This window comes from Populus euphratica, unplaced genomic scaffold (assembly GCF_000495115.2).
Source record: "Populus euphratica unplaced genomic scaffold, PopEup_1.0 scaffold76.1, whole genome shotgun sequence".
Classification (NCBI taxonomy): Eukaryota; Viridiplantae; Streptophyta; class Magnoliopsida; order Malpighiales; family Salicaceae; genus Populus; species Populus euphratica.
The window spans coordinates 38410-45715 of record NW_011499890.1 but is presented as its reverse complement, the minus strand read 5'-3'; positions in this window follow the sequence as shown (position 1 = coordinate 45715).

The following is a 7306-nucleotide window of genomic DNA, read 5'->3' as shown; positions in this document are numbered from 1 at the left end:
GCTGAACAAAAAGTAGTTTAATGTATTTGGTTAAAAATGCTTTTGAAATTGAGATTATAAAATAAGTAAAAAAAATATAATAATATTGATGATTTTTAATTTAAATACTGTAAATTTAACTATTGCTATTACATCATGAAATAAAAAATACTTTATATAAAATATTTTTTTTATTATTTCATTAAACTATCTACAATTCTATTCCATTATATATGAAATACATATGACAAGAACTATAGTTTTTTTAATTTCCTAACATGGCTCTTTTTTTGATGGCCTAAAAAAGTCAGGCTCAAGGCTCTTTTTAGGGATTTTTTTTTTAATTTTTATGTTCTTTGTTTAGGTGCATAATAAATTTAAGAAAAAAAATTATTAGACCCAATTTGATCCTTGACATGGATCAAAATTTTGACAGGTCAATGCACAACATTGATGGCTTTTTTCTTTTTTCGTTGTTTAAGGCATTTCTCCCTTTAATTTTTTTTTTAAAATGGCAATTTAACCCTTTGTTATCATTATTTTTTTTATTCAACTTAAAATAAAAGAAAAGAAGTTTCATCATTTTTTATCATTTATTTTAAAAAAGTTATACCTAATTGAGATCATGTTTATAATCTGAGTTATAAATTTTATCAGTTAATACAAGTTGATTAGAGATAATATAATATAAAATGTATTTTAAATTTTATCTATAAATTTTTTTATAACTCTTCAATTAATTTCTAGATTTAATCTAATATGTGGTCAATTAAGACCAAATCAAAGCCTAGCCAAGAAGAGAACAAGAAAAGGAGATATATTATCTAACCAATTTAGCTCATTATGATCATATCCATTACGCAGGTTTTATTTTATATATTAACTTGAGTCAATATAATGTATCATCTTTACATTTAATTACCTCAAAAAAATATTTATTTCATTGCTTGACATTTAATTGTTTCACTTTTTATCCAGGGTTAAACAAACTTAAAACAATTGTTGTGTGAATGTTTTTTTAACCAGATCACTATTTGAACGGACTGATCAATTTGCTTTTAACTTATTAAGTTGAATAAGTTACATTAATTTTTTTAATTAACATTTATGGTGATCAATTAATTTTATCCAATATACTTATCAATTTTTTAATCCTTGTATCAAATATTTTATTGTATACAAACAAAAATAATAGTATCCATAATTTCTTATACAATTATTAGTTTCTTAGTCAACACACACTGAAGTGTGTGCCTAAAGATAAATAATTATCAAAGAACTATTTTAATTCAAAAGCTTAAATTATTAAGTAAGGTTTCAAGATATAATTTATATTATTTTCTAACACATCCCCTCAAGTGAAAGTCTTTTGGGTTTGAAATTTGCACAGGGTCATGTTACCTTGTGCTTAATTTTTATCAAATAAATAAGGATAGTGAGATTCAAATTTGTGACCGCTTGGTCATCAAGACTCTAATACCATGTCAAAGAAACATCTCAACTCAAAAATCTAAGCTATTATATAAGATTTTAAATTATAATTTATATTATTTTCTAACAATGACTCATAACACTATATGTTTAATTTCATTATTTTACATCAACAAAATTTCACATTTAGAGTGTAAGAGAAAGGAAACTGGAACTATCTAAAACAGATTAAAAATACTGTAATGATTGATTTTAGAATTAATGGCTCAATCTATCCTTATATCATATAATAATTTTATATATAAGAACATTTTATTTATCTATCTTGGAAAAATATTTTAGAAATAAAAAATAATTAAATATAAATCACGTGACTAATTTTGATAATTTGGCCTAAAAATCTTGTTAAAGGTTATATTAAAAACTTGATATTATATTCGATGATAAAATTATTTTATTTAAGAACACAAAAATTAACCACTAATCCTTTAGGTCATTGAGTGTCTAATTAGACGTTTGTGGTTGTTTTGCATTTATGTGGCATTATAGTCGGGGAGCTATAATCACAAGAAAATCACCTTAACAGTAGGCTTGCTAATAAAAATAGTATTTAAAAATGTGATAGTGATTAATTTGTAAAATATTTTTTATTTATAAATATATTAAAATAATATTTTTTATTTTTAAAAATTATTTTGGATATTATCATATCAAAATGATAAAAAATAAAAAAATAATTTTAAATAAAAAAACTCAATTTTAATAAAACACTGTTTGACCAACAGCCCAAAATAGCTCCTAAATAATTTAAGTTACTGCTGTGCATTTGCCAAGCAGAAATGACAATTCTTGACGAAAGCCAAGGCATCACAGGAACAGTGATTGTGCATAAAAAAGGAGGAAAGGTTTTTAGACATCGATAAAGGCTGGATAGATTAAAGTAGCCTAAGAGCCAAGTCTATATTTTAGATAATTAGTTGATTTTTTTTAATAATTTGATTTATATATTAGTTATGATGATTAGTGATTGGTGTCCGGTATTTGAGAAACCAAGGTAACCAATACTTATATAAGTTATTTTTTGTGTATTCTATTTGAGAGAAAAAAACTTGATATTTTTTTAAAGAATTTGAAGTAAATATGGTGTTCTTCGTGGAGGATGAGAACCTATTTTTATTTTTTTGAAGGATTCAATACCTTTTTATAACCCACCATTCTTATCTTCTAGTAAAGATAAGAACCTATTTTTATTATTTTGTTATAATATTAAAATATATTTTATGTGTTAAATATAAAAAATATTAACTCATTAAAATTTCATGATCTAATATAAAATTTAATAAAATCATTAAAATTACTTGTATTTCAACACTTGATTTGAGACTAATAATGATATGTTTGACGGTTCAATAAATTCATGTATACATGGACTTGATGTTTAATTGAGTTCAATAATATTAAATTTAATAACTTACTAAATTTATATATATTTAAATTTAATATTCAATTAAATCCAAAATTTTTATACTTGTCAAAACATCTTATTTCTGTATATTTAAGCTAAATGCTCGGCCAAACACAAAAATACTAAAGCATTGCCCTGCCTCAAGTTCTAGAAAAACAAAAAATATCCAAAAAAATAAAATAAAACGTGCCATCAGAAATGAATGCAAATACCTAAAATGATTAAACTTTTGGTTTCATATCAAACCCTACCTTTTCTTGGTGGACTGTGCCCATTGACATGATTTATGTTCGTTTACATAACTGTGCCATATGATTTCTCTTTTGACAAACTGGTCTCTCTCTCTGTAGTTAGTGGTGTAATATTTATTATTTTTTAAAGTTAATTATAACTTACTACTTCCACCTTACGAAAACTAATTAATTACTCCTAGAAATTTTTAAAAATTATATATTTAATCCCTTTTTTAATTTAATTCATTTTATTTTTTTTTATTTTTTTTCAATTTATTTTGTTTTTATAAGAGCTAGAAAAGGAGAAAAAAGAATGAATGATATAAAAACTAATTTTTTTTAAATGATTAAAGTACTATTAAATTAAGCATGAGCAATAATAAATTAAATTAAGCATAATCATAATCAATTAAGCATGATCAATACTAATAAGAATGATCAATACTAATAAGAATCAAGATGTAGTGTGATAATAAACGATTTGATTTACATAACAGATATTGATTTCGATTCAAGATGTATATTTTTTGTAAGAGCTTAAAATAGCTGGGATTTTATAAAATGTGTTTTTCAAAAAATAAGTTTTTCTCAAATTAAAAATACTAATAAGAAAGCTATTTAATTATTTTCATGTTACAAAGATTAATCCTTAAATTCAACACAAATAGAATGCTCAAAAATTAGATCATGCCATCGCAGCTATAACTTGCTAGACCAATCGGCAGAGGTTATAATTATAGTTATTAAAATTTGATTATCTAGGATATAGTTTAAACTTGATTTAAAGTTGGACCAACATAAATAAAATAAAATTAATCAGTTAAGATCCGGTCTTTCAAATATAAAAATCAATTTTTTTGTTTGTAAATAATTTTGTTGGTTTTTTAATATATAATGAGTGATTTTATTAATTAGATTTTTATTTTTTTATTAAATATTCATGATATATGAAATTTTAAATTAATAAAATTATTTGAGTGGTTGTCAAATACCAGGTTACATTATTACTATTTTGTGCAAAAATGCTGATATTTTTTGTTGTTTTTTGTTATGTTGGTGATAGTGGTGGCGATGGAGAGCTACATTCTTTTGTTACCTTTTATTGTGTTTTTTTTTTTAAAATGATGGTGTCTTTAATGATTATAGTAGTAGAATTATATCTAGTGAAGATGATTGATTTTTCAATTTAATTAATTATATTAATATCAAGAAGATATATACTGTTTAATTTAATTCATTGTCTATGCGCTTCTGAAATAAATTATTTATTTATTTATTTATTTCTGAGTCAAGCATAAATTATTATCTCATTTATTTTGTGATGGAATTAAAATAAAAAGTAAATTATTTTTATTTATTTTTTCAATAGAAACTAGTGACGTATTATTTTCATAAAATGATTTTTCTGCAAGCCAACGATGAAGGTTTTTTGTCTGGATTTTTTGGTTGCAAATCAATTCCATAGAAAAATATGTTATGCGACAAAATAATTCCATCGCTATTTTTCTTGGTTTTTAGCAGTGAATGATGCACATATTTAGATGACTTCAACTTATTTTGAGCCACCTCATAAAATTAATTATAGGTGGCCACAATAAAACAATCAGATGAATTACTTAATTAGTTGATCTTTATATAATTAATCAAGTTTTTAATATGTTCTTATATTTCTAATTGTGTCTATATGTCATAGTACAATATTTTTTTTTTAAATTATTATCAGAAAATTGACAAATACAAATAAAAATATCAAAGGAATTTTTTTGTCGGTAGATTGCGATGGAATGTGCCGACAAATCATATTCCCTCACTATATCTTTCAGTAAATACTGATGGAAATATTCTCTTGGTATATACAAAGAAAATTACAGTGGGAAAAAAAATTAAAAAAGACAAAAAGTTCAATGGCGTGTCATTTTTACAAACAAAATTTCCAACGGAATTAACTTGTCAGTGAAAATTATTAGTAAATTCATCTGTAATATTTAATTTGTGACCTGACGAGCGATCTTTCTCTCTCCCTTTCTTATTTCTGCTTCTTCCTCTATTTTTCTCTGTAGCAACTACCCTCCCAATTTTATCTGTACATGTTAGGGTTTGTTTGATATTTTATAAAATTATACTTGTTTGTAAATTGATAAAATTTATTTTGAATTTGCAACTTAGGTTTTTTGTGATGAAATAAATAATAACTTATTTAATGAGTCTATTTTATATTTTGTCAATTTTATTATTGAGTTGAAATTTTCAATTAATGTATAGAAATTTAAATTTATGTAGATAATTGACAATGAATTAAGAGTATTATTGAAATAAATTGAATAAGTTTAAGTTAAATCAATGTTTGCAAATTTGTTTAGTTCACGTAATTAATTAATACATGTTGTCATCAATATTCTATATAGGCTTGATTTAAGTAATAAATGATCATTCATAAATGTATTGAGATTCAGCTGAATAATTACGTAGGATGAATTATTGTAATGAGTTTTAGGGTTTTATTAATTATGTACTATTTAATTCAAAAAATATTAGTAAAGATAATATTAAATGTCTATGTAAAATGTGTAAAAATAAAAGGTTTCTTGATTAAGATATCATAACAATGCATATTCTACAAAAAAGATTCATGGAAAGATACAAGTGTTTATTTGCACACGGATAACTATATGTTCCTTATAAGACAATGATTGGGTCAACTTCTAACTTTAGCAACGTGCATGGAGTTGTAGATGAAAATTATAATGCTTATAGAAATATGATTATAAATACAATAAGAATGAATCAAGATTATACTGATAAATATTCAATCATAGATAAAAAAAAAAAAACATAATGCAGATGCAACCAAGTTTTTTTTTATCTTTTGAAAGACTTCGATGAACCATTATGAGATGGTCATACAAATCACTATAAATTATCGGTCATTGCATATATATATTTATTATCAAGTCAGATCATGGGTTGAGTGAGATTGTTTATGATGGAAATTATCAAATAAAAGAGAAGATTTTACTTGAATGAAATAAACTGAAAGAGAACTTTTATTTTGCTAAATTTATAATGAAACCTCTCAACTTAAAATACCAGAAAATTGACATATGTTAAAACTTCTGCGTATTATTCTACTTTGAAAATGCAAAATTTGACTGAATACAGAATATATTGACATGTACATTATAGACTTGAAAATGACAAAGAAATGACTCTTATGGCATATAGAAAATTTATGTACCTTTCAATCGCACTTAACTACAAATATTATTCATGTCACCAATAACTGTTGAGCACATAACATGACATTATTCACATAATACGATGGATGGAGTGATGATGTACTATTTTGATAGTGAAGTCTAGAAACATTTTAATATTTTTTTATCATTTTATCCAAATTAACATGAAATTATATATATATATATTTTAATTTTGAAAACACCTTTGAGTTTAACAAGAACGTGATTTTAATTTTTTATGAAAATTAAAATATTTATTTTTAAACCCTTTAATGATTGATTAATTTTGGAAAAAATTATTTGTTAAAAAATGTAAAGCAGTTTTGATGATTCTCTATTACATCCTTTTGTAACTCAAGGTCAGTTTTAAAATGAAAAATACAATTTTATCAATGTTGATGCAAAAATTTGACTGAGAAATATATTTAAAAATTAGATACTATACAAAGATATTATAGACACAATTAACAATATAAGAATAAATTAGAAACTTACCCGAGCATATTAGAATATAGAATCAACTATTTATCCTAAAATAATTGCGAAACCTACCGTGTTATGAATACTACTCCCTTTATCTAATTTTTGCTCTATTTTGCATATTCTAAGAAATACCCATATTTTGGAAAATGTGTACCAGTCTATGTATTTTGAAATAGATTTGCACTCCAATAATTAATTTGAAAATGAAAAAAAAAATATTTTTTTCATATAGTTAAATGTAGATTTAAATATGAGATGGAGGGAGCAGCTCATATGGACTCAACATGTAAGATAAATTGTTGATAAACCTGTAATTAACTAATAATGATGTTTTCATCCGGGAAAAAAAGAGAGTTTATACCTCATCTTTGTAAAAAGAAATAATAATAATAATAATAATAATCATTTCCGACCATTTTCGATTATTTTTTTTTATCACCCACGGCCATATTTTCTCAATTTCTTCATGTGGTGGTTTA